The 19,755-nt window shown below is 41.1% G+C and overlaps 1 long non-coding RNA gene across 3 annotated transcripts in view; it reads left to right on the top strand.

Annotated features, from left to right (window-relative positions):
* LOC133083669 (uncharacterized) overlaps nucleotides 1-19,755 on the top strand; it is a 47,113-nt gene that overhangs the window by 21,858 nt on the left and 5,500 nt on the right. For 2 of the 3 annotated variants that reach the window (XR_009699220.1, XR_009699221.1), the window contains 2 exons: nucleotides 19,191-19,276; nucleotides 19,541-19,675. This is a non-coding gene — a long non-coding RNA (uncharacterized LOC133083669). Of the gene's footprint in view, nucleotides 1-9,634; nucleotides 10,060-19,190; nucleotides 19,277-19,540; nucleotides 19,676-19,755 lie in introns of all 3 variants that reach the window. The other variant, XR_009699219.1, reaches the window with a different exon arrangement.

The following is a 19,755-nucleotide window of genomic DNA, read 5'->3' on the forward strand; positions in this document are numbered from 1 at the left end:
CACCTAATTGATCTTCACATATTCCACAGGCAAAGTCAAATGACAAGAAGTAGGTAGGTGGGAACATTTGTGCAAATACATGTGTAATAAGAATATTGATATCAGTATTACTTAAGAACAGAACATTTAGAAAACAGCCATTAAGAGGGAGCAGGTAAGTAAATTTCAAGTACATTCAGACAATACAGTACTATCACTTTGTGCTTTGGTTTATTGATATATTTTTAAATGAGCTAGATCTATAGGTATTGACTTGGAAAAAATGTTGATGACAAACTGTTTAATGAAAATAGCAAGTTTATATATATCTTTTGAAAAAAGCAAATGGAAAAGTAAAGGATTGGAATAGGTAAAGCAACTTTGAAAAACAAGAATAAATTCCTCCTTATAGCCTGTGGTCAAGAGCCAGAAAGATGAGTGTGTCAGAAACAAACATGAGCCACACTTCCTGCTTTTCTGCCCCCTCCTTGTGCAGTCCTGGGACAGGCAGCTGGCATCTCAGCCCCTCAATGTCTCTCTTCCACCCACACCCAGAGCCACCTACAGGCAAGTAGAACTTTCACTCTGCAGGCCTGGGCTCCCTATGGCCTCAGCCTGTTTCCTCATATCAGGAGCCCCTAGCAATTCACTTGGTTTGCCCAGTCATCCATGCTGAGGGTTGCTGGTCCCAACCTACACCTGTGCAGCCTTTCTCTCCAAAAGCTTTGAGCCGATATCCCAAGGGAAGAATATTCCCCTTGTATAGCAGGTATGAGCCAAGGGGACAACTGGAAGTTCGCGTCTGGATCCATCCTACAAACTTTGTGTGCACTCAACTCCCAAAGACACAAGAGCGACAGAGGGTCCACTGTATTGTTAGCGCAACATGGCCATTGCTTTCTTAAAACACACAGGCTCAATCAGCAACTCCAGATGTGGCACAAAGAAAAAAGAAACACACACACACACACACACACACACACACACACACATATTGGCAGGTAATCCGTACTCCTGCCAGGTCTGAGAGTGGTGGGAGCAGAAAAGAATCATTGTTGACACTTCTTCGGTCCCCTGCTCTGACAAATCCTGGTTGCTGTATTGATGTCACTGGCGGGGAGTGAGGGTTTGGAGCTCCCTAATCTGTCATTTGCTGTCCAGTCCCCTACATTTCATTCTGTTTATCATACACTTTCTCCTCAATACACAGTTACAATTAAGAAAATAATAATCTGCATATGTTACATTCAATTTTCAAGATTGAACAAAGGTTAAGAACACATAGGGAGGGACTTCTCTGGTGTCACAGTGGTTGAGTCCGCATGCCAATGCAGGAAACACGGGTTTGATCCCTGGTCTGGGAGGATCCCACGTGCCGCGGAGCGGCCATGCCCGTGAGCCACAACTACTGAGCCTGCGCGCCTGGAGCCCGTGCTCAGCAATAAAAGAAGACACCACAATGAGAAATCCGCATCCTTCAACGAAGACTAGCCCCCGCTCGCCGCAAGTAGAGAAAGCCCGTGCTCAGCAACAAAGACCCAACACAGCCAAAAATAAATAATAAATAAATAAATATATTGGAAACTCTTTAAAAAGAAAAGTACACATAGGATAACTGAGTTATTGTGAAGAAGTTTAGGAAGAAAATTTTATTTATCTTCTTTTGTAGATATAAAAATGTTCAAATATACTCTATAAAAAGTTTAATATTTAAAAAATTAGAAATAGTAAATAATTCCTCATGACTCTTTATTGCCCAGCACCCACCTACACCCCAGCACCTTTCACACTGGACTCACCTGATGACACATCTGCTCCCCCCGGTCTGGAAACTTGTTTCTCTCATCACTATCACCTGTGTTCACCACACACCTAAGGCCCTTGTAGTCATTCACATGGTAATTAGGGAATTTTTCTTTACTGAGCCTAAGGGCTGTATTTATTGTTTTTAGTGAAAATCTCTCCCATCTGTTCTGTGAAGTCACAGCCTTAATGGAGTCTGGAACAATTGGGTGTGAATGATGGAAGGAGATTATTTCCACATCAGTCTCCCTAACAGGGAGGTGAACATAAATGGCATTAGTATTTCATGGGTGCACTTAGAAGATCCAGGCCAAAAGGAGAAACCTGACCATTTGGCAAAAGATGGACCAATTCAAGAATAAAAATAAGTCTCTTCTCACCTGTTGTTTCATTGTCAAGAACTCAGCCACCACTTATCCTCTTCTGCATCCTCATGCAGGGTCAGATGAAAAACTGAGCAGGTAAAGATGAGGAAAGAGAAAGCAACCAAGAGAATCCAGGCATTTAAAGCATTGTTAGGTACGCCAGGCATGAATCCCCAACCACTCACCTGGGAATGAGCCCTATCACCTAACCCACAAGCATGTGCAGATATGGTGAACCCCCCTCTGTCCAGGGTCAACAATAAGGCAGTGTAGGCTATTGCACATAATCAAGAGAGTAATATTTTCATTTATACATAAAAAATGAAAACCCTTGGATGTTGTACTTTTATTAGAGCTACTTTTTCAGAGTTATTTCATTAATGTTCCGTTCCTAGGATTTACACCAGACTCAAGGAAACCCACACAATGATCAGTTGGGGAATGTTGACTCCACAGAAAGAACACCACTCTCAAATGTTTCCTGAAATAATTCTTGATCAAATGCACCAGGAGTTTTTCTCCAACACCCACCCCACTGCTTCAGAGCCCCCACCCTCCCTGCTGTGCCCTGCCCCCACCCCCCGGATGCCCTTGCCCTCAGCCACCTTGGTTCCTCCCCATGTGGGAATCAGGCAACATGAGAGCCTCAACCTTATTGCTGCCCTCCATGGCCTTTGACATGTGGCCAGGCCACTTTGGATCTACTTAATGGTGGGGAAAACAATCCAGGGACTCATGTCTTGTTGGAAGGTCTTGTCACACAAATCAGGACTAAAAACCCCTTGCACAGGAAAGCAGCAAGAGTACGTAAATCTTAAGCCCAATGTTGGGTAGCACAATCCACACAGGGAAGACGTGCTCAACAAATATAGAGTGAAGTTTAATTGGGGGTGAAATTTAGTCGACACCTTCAGATACATTAGTGAAATAGTAGGTGGAGTTCTGTCCTACTAAATGTCATGGGGAGAAATATTCTTCATTTCATAATTTTTGTATAGGAAAGTATGTGTAAACTGTCAAGTGCTACCTAAGTCAATGTTAATCATTAACTACTACATAGACAAATAGTGATAACGTGTCAGGAACAGGGGTGGATCACAACCCTTTGATCCTGAGATCCTGAAAAGAGAAAATATTCCTTTTGAGTCCCTGTGATTGAGATTTACCTACGTTTGCTCATTTATCTTTAGTACAACCCTGTTACTTATAGATTAGTTACCTTTTAACAAGTAACATAAGTTAGGTTCTGAAATTTTGCTTATTTGAGAAAATCATACAGCTACAAAATGACAGAGCTAGAATTCAAACGTAGCTCAGGCTGTTTCTGAGTCTCAAATTCCTAAATATGCTGGTGTTGAGGTGTGGATCCCAGATTCAAGTTTGACCTGGATATGTCACCTACCAAATCAGTGGTTGGAATCCTCCCTGTTATCACAACACTTCCCCTCCATTCTGTTCACACAATGACTACCGTGCTTAGGTTCTCCCAACACAGGAATCCTCCAGTGCACTGTCCCAGCCTCCCGATCAGTCCCATGTCTCCTGAGTTTTATGGAACAATTCTTAGGTCTCTCTGACCTCTCAGCACAGCTGATGATCAAGACCCCAATCAGAGATGACAAAAAAAACTGCCCTTCCTATGCCTGCATCTATCATACGTATCACCCAATGAGTTCTATAAATATCTGGCATCCAACCAGGACGTGATCATAAATCATTCTCCCATGCTTTGCGCACCCTTCGAATGTTCCCCTTTTTTTTGAATCCCTGAAAATCTCACCTTCTCTCACTTTCAACAGTGTGCTCACCTCCTACCATGCAGATGAAGTAGATAATTTGAAGAAATGTTTCAGCTCACTGTCATGAAGTCAACACCTATTCCTGCATCTTCACCCATTGGCGGTGCCGCTCCTGTTTAAACTGAAAGTCGTTTCTACGCCTGGATAAGCCCATTTTTCTCAAATATATCCCCTTCTCTCCTGCTCTCTGGAGAATGTTTTATTATTAATTGTAAACTGAAGCTCTTCTACCAACAAACACCCATCTCTTCCCAGTCCATTCCCTTTCATGTTTTCCAGTTTCTTCATTCTTGAAACAAAATCTCTGAACCTCTTTTTCTCTAGTTCCTGCCCAATATATTTCCTCCTTCCAAAGTAAACTGAAAGAGCAGTGCAGGAATAGTGACAATCTCTGGGCGCCCCCCCCCCACAGTTTGATTTACTAGGGGTGATCTCCCTGTTACTATTGACCTGCGTATACATAAACCTTTATAACATTATAGTTACCTCTCCGTAATTAAATCCAATGAATGTTTCTCAGTATTTTACCTGGACCCAAGCAGAATTGGACTATGACCTCCGTCAGGAACTTTATATTTCCAAGGGCCTCTGATATCGCAAACTCCCCACTGCCTTTAAACTAGTCAGTTCCTCCTAGTGTACTGTGCGCAGTTCTCCTCAAACAACACTATTTCAACATCTCAAGACTCCATTGTAGCCCTCTTCTCTCTTTTTACTATATACACTATCTTCAAAAACTGTGATAATTATTCAGTCTTTGACTGTTACCACTATGATAATAATGCATAAAAACGAATGCTAGGTTTCATTTCTGAGGTGTCATTCATACTTGCATGAGAAGCAGGCACCTACAATGAAATGTATATCAGACAGAAGCCAGGAACTTCCTCCCCCAATAAAAACTACTTCTCCTCTCGTCTGCAGTCTCAGATAGCGGCTCCATTAATTATTTGGGGCTCAGTCATTGACATAACGTCCCAGAACCACACAAACAGAACCAAGCATCGATTTTATCTCTACAATGTGCGCTCTTGTCTCTGTTCATCTCCTCCCTGATATCCACATACATAGTTCCAGCTACACTTATACTGCTTCACTTTCTGGTTAAATGTCAGTGCCTCAGATATTCCTTATTTAAATTAGTAGCTAAGTAACTCTCTTCATCCTGTTGTCTTGAATAGAACCTACAGGCAACACATCTAATATTTCACGATATCTCTACTCATCTTTTTTTTTTTTTCTTTTTTCCTATTTTCCTATCTGGACTAATTGCAGAAAAGTCAACTGTAGAGTCATAAAGCAAGTTTCTCTTGACTATTACATATGAATTATAAATCCACAGAAACTCCATGTACACAGTAACCTAATCTACTCTCAGATGGCCTGTGACCAAAGGTCTTTAATCAAATTAAATAACCATCTTTAGATTAAAAATTCCTTGAATAATAAATGACTTTGATTCCTCCTGGGGAAATTTTTCTTTAGTAATCACCAGAAACAAAATGAGGGGGAAAACTGTGTTTGTGTCTTTACTTAAGTATGCAGCTACCACACTCCTGAGTTCAAAGTTTTAGTCTCTTTCTATAGAATCAGGCATAGAATTGTCTGTGGACTCCTGTTAATACATCTGATAACCTCATATATTTTATAATCATAAAGAAAGAACTCCTTTAATCTGGATGCCAATCAGGATAAATCTAATCCAGGAATAACTTCCCTAACACAAGCTTTTCCTTCTCAACAGGTTAACCACTTAGATACATGTAAGGAAAGTATAAGTGATTCCTTTAATTTGCTAATATTCTAATAGCCTCCAAAAGCAATCTTGATGCCTTGGGCCAGATGTCTCACTGTTTTGTGAATTGTGGCCAATTCTGGGAAGAGAATTTGCAGCAAGAGGATCAGTCTTTATATAAATGGGTTTAACCTACAAACAGTCCCTCAGGCTGAGTTTTGTGTGGTTTTACATAAAGACTGGTGTTTTTTGATGATATCAAACATTCAGGGAAGATATTTTTAGTGTTTTAAAGCATTTGTATTTTAATACCATGGTAAATAATACTTAAATTATAATCAATTACATGAAGTTTCCAAGGATGTAAGGGAGAAAAGAATACAATTGGAGAAATTGGGCTTGGCCAAGGAAGAGATGGTTCTTCAATTCTTCCTATGGGCTTGGGAGTCAACAATGAGGAATATTTGCAGATTTTGTGACAGTGAGCTGAAGAATTTCCTCATATTATCTGATTAATCTGTCTAGTAGAAGGTTATTCCCCTTGTGGAAAGTGAGGAAAGTACTGAGAATGATTAAAAATCAAAAGATATGGAGAAAGTCTGAAATATTTGTGAGGCATAGAATAAGACTTAATTATCTAGATATAGTACAATGGCCAGAGATATTTGAAAGATGTTGGGCGATTTCTGAACCCCACCAGATTTAATATCCTAGTTAGATTCAGTCATGGAAGAAGCAGGTAGTTGGAGCCCTCCACGATTGGAATATTGATAAGCAGATGTAATGAATTTGGAAGGAATATGAAAAGAGGAATATGGAAATTGTTGGTCTTCATAACTATATGTTGAAATTAAGTAATTTCATTAATTTGGAATAAACATGAAGACAAGTTGGCACAGATGTTAGGAGAGTGGGGTCAGTGTACTGGAGGTTCTCTTAGCATTTGGTGTCAGGGAGGAAACTGAATAATAACTTGGAATATCATGCGTTAATTACCTTTAAAAACTCTTTGCTTTTTGTTCCTAATAAGTAAATTTGGGATACTGATATTTCCCTTATGAGAAGCAGTAGCCAAAGCCTTCCTAGTTTGGCCTTGGGAAACAAGATTACTCCTCATTTCTCATAGACCACTTCACATTTGCAGGTGGGGTGGTTGTTCACTCCCAGATAAAGATTTATGGATTCATGACTGTTACGTCTGAAAACTCTAGATAAGATTCAAGTCTCATGGCTTTCTTCTCTTTCCTTCGATTTGCCTGCTTAGAGTAAAGTGTCTCTGAGAGAGAATACTAGCAGCTGAGTTCTTGGCAATGTGTCCCCAAGTGAGTGGGGACTTGCTCTTTCTCCTCAAATGGTAACTCTGTTTCCAAGACTTGGACTGAGTGTTCTAAGTGTATCCAGGAGGGAGTCAAGGCTCCGAGCACTAGTCCTGTCATCTGGCATCTCTGTGAGGATCGTGGCATAGGGCAAGCACTAATACAGCAACCGTTTCCTTTCCAACATTTACACCGACGTTTTCCAGACTCCATGAAAGCTGTGATGGTAAAGAGGGCACATGAGAGGTTGTATTTCTCTCCCCTCAGCCATGGTCTTGAGGAGAGTGTGACTCACTCCATAAGCGAGTCTGCGATGCCGTGAGCTCTGTCATGTGATGGACACAAGTGGAAGGATGAGCAAGAGCAGATGTTCAAGGCCTGGTAGGGGAGGAGGTGTGGGGACGGGTAAGTTCAATACGTCCAGGGTCAGAGGTGCTGGCTAGAGGTCTGTGCAGGGCTGAAGGGGTAGGAGAAGAAGAAGAAGCCTTTCAGCAGGACCGGCCCAGAGGGCAGAGTGGAGTCAATTTTGCTTTTTTTTTTTTTTTTCCAATTTTTAATCTCTTTTCTCAGAATACAATTGACTATTTTGAAAACTCTAAAAAGTCAAAACAAAATACTCCCTTTCATTCTTGTTCCAAGCCAGCCATTTTCCCCCTGTTTAGGTAACCTTTGTTCAGAAACTGGAACCACTTTACAGAAAGCATTTTCTCCTTAATTGGTGCATTGAAGAGGATATAGTAGGTAGAGGAAGACTTAGAAAACTGTGGCCATAGTTGAAACCCTGGAGAGGCCTGAACCATCGAGAGTCTCCTATTAGTCTGTGAACAAGGAAGACAGGAGGAAGCTGCAGGAGACACAATGATAGTCATAGCGGTGAGGTCCCAGGAAATGAGGAGGGAAAGAGGAACCTCAACCCACAGGAAAGTTCAGTCGGGGATCATCTTACAGTTTGGCAGCCCCGGGACCACTGGCTTGTGAAGTTGAACCCGTCTGTCCTCATATCTGGTGATGAATGCATGGTATGTGTCGAGGTTAGGTAGGCAGCACCTGCGGACCCCAAGTTGTATATACAGTCTATTCACTCACACAAAATGGTGGACATTGCATCAAGGCTCTCTGACTTTTGAATGACTAATTCATCTGTAGCTTTTATTTATTGGGTTTTGTTATGTTCAAACATGTCATGTCAGCTCATTTAATCACTGAACTCTCTTGAGAGGTTATTAAAGTAATTTCCACATGAGAACAGGGAGTTTTTTATTGGGGAATGCTTTGCCTGTAGTCACTGCTGATAAGTGGCAGAACATGTATATTGCCTGCATGTGCTAAGTCTGTAGATTTAACTGAAAGTTGTGGGGAGCAGGGATATTTATGAATTCCCAAGTACATATTTTTAAATAGACAGCTCAGAATTAACATTCTGTTGTGGACTGTGCAGGTTATTTCACACCACCCCACATGTGATGCTCCTTTATCATGAAAGTCACTCTGTATTCAGAGTGTGCCCATTTCTGTGATGCATCTGAAAGGCATACGCCAAGTCAGCCCAGAGGAACATTGGACTTGACGTCAAACAGGGTTTGAGCTTTCGATACACACAGCTGCCTTTTCTCAGTACTGTCACCCTCGACCATCACCTCCGGACATTTGGGGAGATGAGGCAGCCTGAACCAGAATGTCCAGCATGTTTTTAGGAATCAGTGACTTTCAAGACATGTGACTGTGAACTTCGTCCAGAACTGGGGTAATGTCAATTGCAGGTTTCTTTGAGTGAAATGTCTCTGGAATCTTGTTGAAGTCAATGTAGAAAAATGCCTCCAATAGTGCCACAATTCTGTGAACGTATCAATCTAATTAATCTAACCTTCTGCATATTCCTTGGCCTTAGAGGAAAGGATAGCTCTGTTGTTACAGGTGCTAAATTTCAACGCAGCGCCCATTGTTTCAGTCCCTGCCTTTCGGCGCTTTTCCTCATCTTGATCTCGCCAACATCCCACCCATTTTATTTTTCGTTTGTTTTACCCTTAAAGATATATTCTAATTGTCAATATCCTATAATATGTTTCCAATTACTGGTATATTCCTCCATTTCATATCTTTTCTCTGTGTTAAAGACCAATATTTTAAACATGTTCACAGACGCTGGCTTCAGGAAGAACCCATTTATCTGAAGGTCAACAGTAAGTTTATGGGGATGAACCCCGCTGTCCACATAGAGACATGATCTTAGGGTAAGAGGAATTCAGCACAACCACCTGACTGAAAGTGGACTTAAACCCTGGCTCAGCAGAGGTTTTTGAATAGTTTGCATTTGGAACCATATTGTCTCAAAGACAAACTGTACCTTGAGTTTCAAAAGGGCAGTTGCTTAAATGTAGCTCATGTATATAGTGTTTGAAAAATAAAGAAGACCTAAAACTTAATCAGAAAACGATGGCAGTGAGAGGCTACGAAATAGAAAAATCTATGTGAATTCAGCAAAGTGAGACTCTATGTGAATATAAGTACCATGGTGGGGGGGTAGTTAGTGGAGACCATCACTGAGGGAGCAGCCTAGAATTCATGTGTAGAGAACTAAAGAAATGAATTTTATGTGAGCAAACTTTTAACAGTCTTTCCTTTCCTTATCAATAGCAGAGACTTCACACTGGAGAAGAGCCCACTGAATGAAACAAATATGAGGAGATTTCACACAGAACTCAATTTTCTCGCCACATGAGTGACCTCTTACAGGACAGAAACCCTATGCTTGCAATCAATTTGGAAGAGCCTTCAGCCTTTATTCATCATTTAATTAACATAAGCTAATTTATACTGGAGTGAAACCATGAAGCTCTCATCAATGTGGGAAGGCGTTCAGGCAATGCTGTAACCTTAGATGACATGAGAAAACTCACCCTGAAGTGAACCCCTATATATGTTATAAATGTGGAAGATAGTTGAGCTGGAGCCTCACATTTAAATACACCAGAAGCTCACACTGGAGAGAAACCTTAATGTGATAAATGTGGGACACACTTCTGCTGAACCTTAACTTTTATTCACACTGATGAACTCACAAGGTGAGAAGCCCTCTCTCTCGAAACACTGTAAAATCTGGTGTTTCAATGATTTGATTCCTTTTATATTTTCACTTAATGTGCCCCTCATAACTTAAAATTGAATTACAAGTAAATTTAACTTTTCACAAGAGTCCTAGTCCTGGAGAATTTGTGGACCCGCCCATGAAAATCCCAAGAATTCAGTCAGGCAGGGGTTTATTTGTACATCAGAATTTTTTAGCCAAAAGCTTTTTTTCCCCACCAAGAACAGATAGATATGTCAGGACCGAGAAGTTGGAAGATCATTCCAGAAACACAACAATGTAAAGCAACTATACCACAATAAATAAAATAAGGTAAGATAAAATAAAATAAATCATTGCAGACATGGAGAGTTTCTTTTTCAGATTTGGAAAGGGTAGGGGCTGCATGATAAGGTCTGGCTCCTCTTCAGATAAATTGCTTTTACTTTGTTGGCCTAAAAACATTCATTATAACCCTAAAGTCCACTGACGTCTAATGGGTGAAAGCATGGTATTGTAGGGGTCTATAAAGCATGGGATGTTGCCTGCAACCTTTGTGTGTCTGTGCTCCTGTCTGTGTACATGCACACGCACACGCACACACACAGACATGCAAGCAAGGGAGAGAGCATATAGCATCCATCTGATCCTAAAGAGAAAATGTGAGTCTGGAATCAATGGCATAAATGTGTCATCAAGAGAAAGAGCATCTAAGTTACCTTATTCATTAATGTATCAAATTTTCAATTACTAACAAATATTTACTGAAAGCTTCCAGGATTTCAGAACTTGGCTTCTTATGAGAACTAAATTGTAAATAATACAATGTTCCTATCTTCATAGAATTCTACATAATAAGGAAGTCAATTCAAATACACTGTAAAATAAAATTTCTGATATTAAAAATCAAACATACATAAGGGTTTACAAATCACGTAACTACAATATGTTTGCTACTAATTTACAAAGAAAAGTTTCCACTTCATAAAATAATATTGAGATTTATAACAGTGTCATTATAGAACTTTGGAAGGCCAAAAATTCTCAAAAAGACTGGGTTATTAAAAAATATTTTACAAAATTCTGAACCTTTGAAAAGCTATTCTGCAAGATTTGGGAAGAATAAAGATAGATTTCCATTTCTAACAGCCAAGATAATTGTTCAAAATGTTATGAAATGAGTATTTTTAAATTAATTGTTCAATTACAAAATACACTTTTGAAAATCAATAATGTTTTTTATTAGAATACAAAAACTGCACAGGCCTATTAAAATACATTTAGCATCCATTTTATTCGAGATTCAGTGGAACACCATTTTATTTATTCATTTATCTTCTTCCAGTTTTACTGAGATATAACTGACATAGAGCACAGTGTAACTTTACAGTGTATAATGATTTGACTTACATATGTTATGAAATGATTATCACACTAAATTTAGTGAACATTCAGCATCTCATATAGACACAAAATTAGAGAAATAGAAAAATGTGTTTTTCTTGTGAGGGAACCCTTAGACTTTATTCTCTTAACCACTTTTATGTATAGGAGACAGCAGTGTTAATCATCTTTATCATGTGCTACGTTGCATCCCTGGTACTTCATCTCTCTTATGGCTGGACGCTTGCAGTTTGGGCCACCTTCATCCAGTCCCACCCCTTCCCACGCCCTGACTCTGGCGACCACAAATCAGACTGTTATTGGATGAGTTTGTTTGCTTGTTGGTTGGCTGTTGAAATATAACTGATCTACAACACTATATTACTTCTTGTTACACAACAGAGTAATTTGGAATTTCTATACATTTCAAAAGGAGCACCGGGTCCTCTGCATGGGGAGGGGCCAGGGCACTGGCGAGTCTGAGGCCCTGGGCCCCGCCGCCAAGCTCAGGGACAGGCCCCTGTCTGCGGAGGACGAGGCAGCCTCCAGGGGCCAGAGGAGATGCTGGGATCGCGCCCCTTCTCTCTGACCTCCGACCCCAAGTTCCCGCGGTGGCGGCGGCAGAGACCCCGGGCCGGGGTGTGCGCCGAGGGAGGGCAGCGGGTGCGGTTCCGGCCCCGCGGGGCTGAGCCCGGCCGGCGGGAAGCCCTCTGCCGGGCCGAGGAGCCGCTGTACCGCCCGTGGTGCTCCCATGACTGCCGCTTCCCCTGAGCGCGGAGGAGCGGGACCGTCTCTTGGGCCTGTAGGCCGCCCCGCTCCTCTCCTCGCCGCCTCCAGGGCTCCCGCCACGCATCCAGCACCTGCGACCTCAGCGAGTGGGGAAGGAGGTCGTGCGGGGATGGGCCCAGCCGCTATCGCCGCCCCAGCCCGGAGCCCTGCCCTGTGCTCCGCCCGCCCCGCGGTCGCTCCTTCCCAGACCTGCCGGCCGAGCTGCAGGCGGAGCCGGGGAGACACGGAAGCCAGAGGCGCCGTCGGGGATCTCCTGGCCGGTCCGGGGACACCAGGCCGCTTTCACTTCTGGCTCCACCGGCTTCCCGGTGTGTAGCCTAAGAGCCGGAGGACGCAGCGCTGGGCCGCTTTGCTGTCTGCACGCTGCGCGCAGGGCCGGCACTGGAACAACAACGCGGGGGTCAACTACACACTGCACCCCGCGTGCTACCTGTTTGATCCTTGTCTCTGGTGTGAAAGGGCCCAGATTGCCCATCCTGCGCGAAAGTAATGTTCTTTATAAATGTTTTGTAGAAGGTGTTCTGTCCCCTCCCAAAATAAGATGTTTGGTGACTTGAACGGTCAGAGTCATCCGCTGGTGCTGGCCGTGAGGCTGAAGAACAGGTCACGGCCCGAACCCCCTTTGGGTGCACAGAAGCCACAACAGCTGCCAGACTCCGCTGGCCATTAGCCCTCAGAGAAGCTGGACTCTTAGCGGCTGGACTCCAAGCCACGGGTGGGGCTGGAAAGGCGGCTTTCTGTCCTTCTGGGAGCCACAGAAGTTAATGGTGAATTGATGGATGAGGAACTGTGCCCAGCAAGTAACTATTGCTCAGAACTCTTTGGGCCCGTGCTCGCTGCCGGACAGGGAGCACAGGGGCAGGACAGTCTCACTCACTGCTGGTGGCTGGGTACGCCAACACGAGGGGACCATACATGAGCAGAGGCTGGCACCCTGGGGGAGGAATTTATCCCCTCACACCTTGGGAAGATTTTGGTAATTTGTTTTTTGTTTTGATTTTAGTTTTCATATTTTCTGGCGCAGGGCTAGTACAATCAATTCGTTTTGGAATGCTGGTATCTAAGGAGGGATGTTTGCACTGTAACTCGAGAGAACAGGCCATTGCCTCCTACATCCCATCGGACTAATTCCACACCCAGCTTGTGCTGATAGGAACTGCAAACGAAGAATGGTTTTTATATTTTTAAATGGTTGAAAATCATTCATGAATAGACTATTTGCAACACACGAAAATTATATAGCATTCAAATTTCCTTGTCTATAAATAATGTTTTACTGAAACACAGTTATACTCCTTTATTTACATTTTACTGCAGCTGCTTTTTGGCTACAATGACTGAGCTGAGTGGAAAGAACAGACATCATATGGCGAATTTAAAATATTTACTCTCCGGTCCTTTACACAAGTTTGCCAATCCCTGCTCTAGAAAAGCGGGGAAAAAATTTTTTTTGAAACACATATGCTGGGATTTATACTTTTAAAAGAGTTAAACTTTTAGAGAATTTTGTCCTTGGAAACAAACTTTAGGTAGAAGTAAATATGTTACATTACTCTCAGTAATCTCAGTTAGAATAAACACTAATTCACAATTATTTCTGCACTAAGGAAGGGAATCCACCTGCAGATTTTTTTATTTTCATCTAAGAAATAATCACAAAGTAGTGTAACTAAAACCTAGCACCCACCTGAATTAGCATCAACTGCCAAAACTGATAGATATTTCTGAGCCTCAGAATAGGACATTGTAAGCCATAAAAATATTTACTTTAAATTTTGGTTTGGCGACATATCTTGACGGTGGCAGTGTTTACCAAAGTTAATTGATCATTGAGAATTTCATCAAGAATCATTTTCTAATAGAAAACTCTCAAGAGTTAATGCACTATAATTCACACTAGAGTAAAATAAACTAGAAAACAATCACATTGATGAAGCCATGAATATGTAATTTAATAAGAATATAAAAATATATAACAACAAAAAAATCACTTATTACCTTATTTTCTGTTATTAAATATAAAAACATATTATGCAACTTCCAGATATTCTTGCATCTGGTAAGCCATTTCTTTCTTAAAAGGGCATTATTGCATAATGAAACATATAGGTAAATGCATTTTTAGATTTTTATTTTGTATTTAGGAACACATTTAAGTTCAACTTTACCAATAGTGTATATAATCGCATTGGGCCTATATACACTACAGAACACACTGGGAAATTCTGGATTTTATGAAAATAATGTGTTATTTTGGATTGTTTTGGATTATCAAAAAAATTAGAAAGAAAGTAAGAGTCCAATATAAAGAGCAAGATAGCAATCCTCTTGTCTGTTATCCTTTAAAATGGTAACCGGTTGAATTTTGAATAAAATCGATGATGAAAGGAATTTTAAGAGGCACGTACAGCAGAATTTTGAACCTTATAAAAATCGTTACTGATTTTCAAACATATAATTTTGAATTCTAACAATTTTAAAAGTACTCATTTTGGAATGTAGAGAACAGCAAACCTGGATCTTAAGACAGGAAATCAACTTTGCTCTCCCCAATTCATGCAAGCTAGCTTTTCCAAAATTGAGAATTTTTATAAAATATTTTTACTAACCAGTCTTTCTAAAAACATATAACTTTTCAAAGTTCCAGAATTGAGACTGTTTTAAATGTCAATTTTATTTTATGAAGTGCCAACTTTTTATTGTAGACTAGTAGTGATATTTTGTAACTATACAATGTATGAACACGTCTTTTTTTTAATGTCAGAAATTTTATTTTGCAATTTATTCTTATTACCTGCATTAGAATACAGAGTTCTAGGAAGAGAAAGGCGTTGTGTTATTTACAGTTTAATCATCATAACAATCCAAGTTCTGAAATGTTGGAAGTTCTCATTAAATATTTAATAATTGAAAAGTTGATAAATGAATGAACAAGGTGATTTAGCTTATTTCTCTCCTTCATGAATCCTTTATGCCAATAATTCCTGAGTCGCATTTTCCCTTTATGATCAGATAGTTGTTACAGTGTCCCTCCCTTGCATGTGTGTGTGTGTGTGTGCACTCAGATGCACGTACACACAGTAATGTTGCAGCTAACATCTAGGGTTTTTTTTAATTTTTTTTTTTAAAGATTTTTTTTTTTGATGTGATGTGGACCATTATTAACGTCTTTTATTGAATTTGTTACAATATTGTTACTGTTTTATATTTTGGTTTTTTGGCTGCGAACCATGTGAGATCTTAGCTCCCCAACCAGGGATCGAACCCGAACTCCCTGCATTGGAAGGTGAAGTCTTAACCTCTGGAACGCTAAGAAAGTCCCCATGATGGGCTTTATAGGCCCTAGAATACCATTTCTCAACCCATTAGACTTCAATGGACCTCAGTGCTATAACGAATGTTTTGGCCAACAAAGAAAAAGAAATTGAACTGAAAAAGGACCAGAACTCATCATGCAGCCTGTATGCTCTCCCTAGCTAGCCTTCTTGAAGGTTTAATTGACAAAATAGACATTGTCTTTATGCTGATCTTTCTCCCGGAACATTTTTTTTAATATAAATTTATTTATTTTATGTATTTATTTTTGTCTGCATTGGGTCTACGTTGCTGTGCACGGGCTTTCTCTAGTTGCGGCGAGTGGGGGCTACTCTTCGTTGCAGTGCGCAGGCTTCTCATTGCAGTGGCTTCTCTTGTTGCCGAGCACGGGCTCTAGGCGCGTGGGCTTCAGTAGTTGCAGCACATGGGCTTAGTAGTTGTAGCTCGCAGGATCTAGAGCACAGGCTCAGTAGCTATGGTGCATGGGCTTAGCTGCTCTGCGGCATGTGGGATCTTCCCGGACCAGGGATTGAACCCATGTCCCCTGCATTAGCAGGCGGATTCTTAACCACTTCGCCACCAGGGGAGTCCCTCCCGGAACTTTTGCTAGTACCATTTTTCTAGATCAAAGAGTAAAGCTTTAAGGGTAGACTTACCAATGTCTCTCTGAGGGATCTCCTTTGTGTTTATATGATTTAGTATATGCACCCGTTATTGTTCTAATACATTCTTAAAGTAGAACTGTTTTTATGTCTGCAAAGATCTTTCACCTTCTCAGTGCTGAAGATATCTATCTGTTCTTCTTGGACAAAACAAACAAAGAAACCCTTGGCTACAAAATGCTAAGTAAGGATTAAACCACCGTCTGACTCTGAATTCTTGAGTTCTTCCTGTCCATGTACCCACAATTATTCACCTTTCTTTAAATATAATTAATGTACAATTCTTTTTTAAAATCATATGGGAAATAGAAAATGAAAGTTAAGTAATAGAATTAATTGAAGCAGCAGAGGTTAATCACAAAGTATGTGTGTATTTATCCTTGAAGGCATTCATCCTGAACGTGTATACACATATTTGGACACTAATGTAAGCGTTAACACACATCATACTATGTTTTACATTTTCAGTTAACATTCATCATTGTTTCCTGATTGATCCCAGTCTTTGTTATTACGATTATAATTTTATAAAGACAGAAAGTGTCTAACTGATCAACAGTGACAGAATATTAACAAAAAATGGGCCCATTCTTACTCATCTCAATATTTCATGATTTAGAATGACACATACCCACTCAGTAGTGCTTACATATTTGCAAATACTGACCTACTGAAGCAGGTTTGCTTCGTTTCTTCTTACTTGATACTGAATATTGCTTTCAGCACTTCTCAAAACCCTTCACCACCTACATCTTTATATTGTATACTTAATAAAAAGACAATTGCTGAAGGACTTAATTATTGTCTCAGTTGCATGCTAACACATTCTGTATAGACTATTTCCCCAGTATGAGTTTTCTGATGTGAATAGCAAGTGAAAGATTTTCCACATTGTCTTTAGAATTGGCATCTCCTCAGTGTGAGCACTTTCTTGTTCACTCAGGAATAAGGAATCCCTGAAGAATGTCCTTCCTTCATTACACTGAGACTATTTTTTCAGTGTGAACTCTCTCATGTCCAGTGACTCCATGACTAATGGTACTCTAGCATTCATTTCATCAGATTTCTTCTACAGCAGTGATTAGATGGTGTACCCCAAGAGGGCTCTCCTTGTAGTCAACCTTGGGCTGTCTTCTCTACTGTGTCAGGGATGCAGCCCACTCTGAGTTCTCTGTGTATTCTGAAGCTGGAGTTCCAACTGAAGACTTCCACGATTACTGGGTCAGGGTTTCTCTCCATATGACTTTCCTGGTGGTTTAGAAGGGATAATTTCTGGCTGAAGGCTCCATATCATTGATTACAGACACAGGGTTTCTACTCTGGTGTTTATAAAAGTGCGAGCTCTGGGTAAAGGCTGCACCACATGGATTCCAGACATAGGGTGTCTCTCCTGTCAGTTTTCTAGTGCGTATAAGCATGGGAGCTGCGTTTAAAGGCTTTTCCACATTCATCGCATTTGTAGGGTTTCTCATCAGTGTGAATTCTCCCCCATGAATAAGGTCATGACTTTGACTAAATGCTTTCTCACATAAATGATATTCATTGTGGTTCCTCTCCTGTGTGAATGTGCTCATGACATCGAAGGGTTGGATGGTCACTGAAAGCTCTTCCACAGTCATTCCAAACATAGGGCTTCTCTCCCGTGTGAGTTTATTGGTGTGAATAGAAATCAGCTCTCTGGCTGCATTACCTTTATAAGGTTCGTCTTCTCCAGTGTGAGCTGTTGGTGTATAAATGCGAGGCTTCAGCTGAATTATTTCCCACGTTCAGGACATTTGCAAGAGTCACTCCAGGGTACACTCTCTCATGTTGTCTAAGGTTGGAGGGTGACTAAAAATCTTCCACATTCTGAGATCTGCATGATTTCTCTCTAGTATAATTAACTTATGTTAATTCAGTGATGAATCACGGCTGAAGTCTCTCCCATTTGGGCTGAAAGTATAACACACGTGGAGTTAAAGTTGTTGTATGTGAAATGTCCTCATATTCATTGCATTCAGTGGGCTCTTCTCCAGCATGAAATCCCTGCTATTGACAAGGAAAGAGAGCCTGTTAAAAATTACTCACATAATATTCATTCAGTCATTTCTCTACATGTGAATTCTAGGTGGCTCCCTCAGTGATGGTCTTCATTGAAAATCTCCCCATGTTAGTTACATTCACAGGTAGTGTTACTTTGCTGAATTTAAACAGATTTCCTATCTGGTAAACCCTCACTGGTCATAGCTTTCTGAGTAAGTTTTAGGTCTTCTTTATGTTTCAAACACTATATCCATGGGCTATGTTTAATCAATTACCTTTTCATTGAAGCCCAGGTTAGAGTTTGACATGTAATATCAAATGACATGGGTCCTCAGATTGTTCCATCCTCCATTAAATTGAGAGAAAATCTCCTGGCCACATGTCCAAGGCCATGGAGGGCAGAGCTAGGGTTGAGGCTCTGATGTTGCTGGTTCCCACATGGGGAGGAACCAAGGTGACTGAGGGCAAGGGCATCTGTTGGGGTGGGGGGCGCAACAGGGAAGGTGGGGGTGCTAAAGGCCTGGAATGGGTGTTGGAGAACAAATGTTGGTGCCTTTCACCAAGAATTATTAAGTGAGAATTTTGTGAGAGGTGTCCTTGCTGTGGAGACAAGACTCTCCAGGAGACCATGGTAAGGGTTACCTGGGAATTAGTGTTAATCCTAGGAACTGAATATTAATAAAATAATAACTCTGAACAGTAAGTCGAATCAAAGTATAACACCCCATAATTTGCATTGTTTTCTGCAAAATGGGGTTATTATATCTCCCTTACATGCCGAGTAGCCAATGCAGCCTTGTTTTTGACCATGGGAGGAAAAAGCGTTCCTTCTGTCTGCGCATGCCTGTGGGTTAGGTGGGAGGGGTCACTCCTAGCTGAGTGGGTGGGGATTCATGCCTGGTGTATCTAACAATACTTTGAAAGGCTGGGTTCTCATGGCTGCTTTCTCTTTCCTCAGATTTATCTGCTTCATTTTCGGATTGTCCCTGCCTAAGGATGCAGAGGAGGGCAGGTGGTGGCAGAGTTCCTGATAATGAAACAACAGTTGAGAAAAAAATCTTACTTTGATTCCTGAATTGATCCATCTTTTGCCAAATGGTCAGGTTTCTACTTTGGGTCCGGATTTTCTAAGTGCACCCAGGAAATATTAATGCCAGTTATGTTCACCACCCTGTTAGGGATATGGCAGGTCAGGGACCAATGTAGAAATACTCTCTTTCCCAACATTTACTTTCACTTGCTCCAGCCTCCATTAAGCTGTGACCTCACAGAAGACGGGAGAGGTTTTTTCCTTCTCTTTTTTTAAAGGTCATCCCTTGAGCTCAGTGGCCTCCTTCATCATGTTACTGGCTGCAGTGGACTTAGGAATGCGGTGAACACAGGGGATAGAGAAGGACTCAGAGCAGAAATCTCTAGGCCAGTGGGGAGCAGGCGTTTCGTCAGGTGAGTCCTGTGTCATAGGTGCTGGGGTGAGTGGGGGTTTGGTGAGATAGCAATAAAGAATCATTTATTTTTCCTAATTT

Source organism: Eubalaena glacialis, unplaced genomic scaffold, assembly GCF_028564815.1.
Source record: "Eubalaena glacialis isolate mEubGla1 unplaced genomic scaffold, mEubGla1.1.hap2.+ XY scaffold_56, whole genome shotgun sequence".
Taxonomy (NCBI): domain Eukaryota; kingdom Metazoa; phylum Chordata; class Mammalia; order Artiodactyla; family Balaenidae; genus Eubalaena; species Eubalaena glacialis.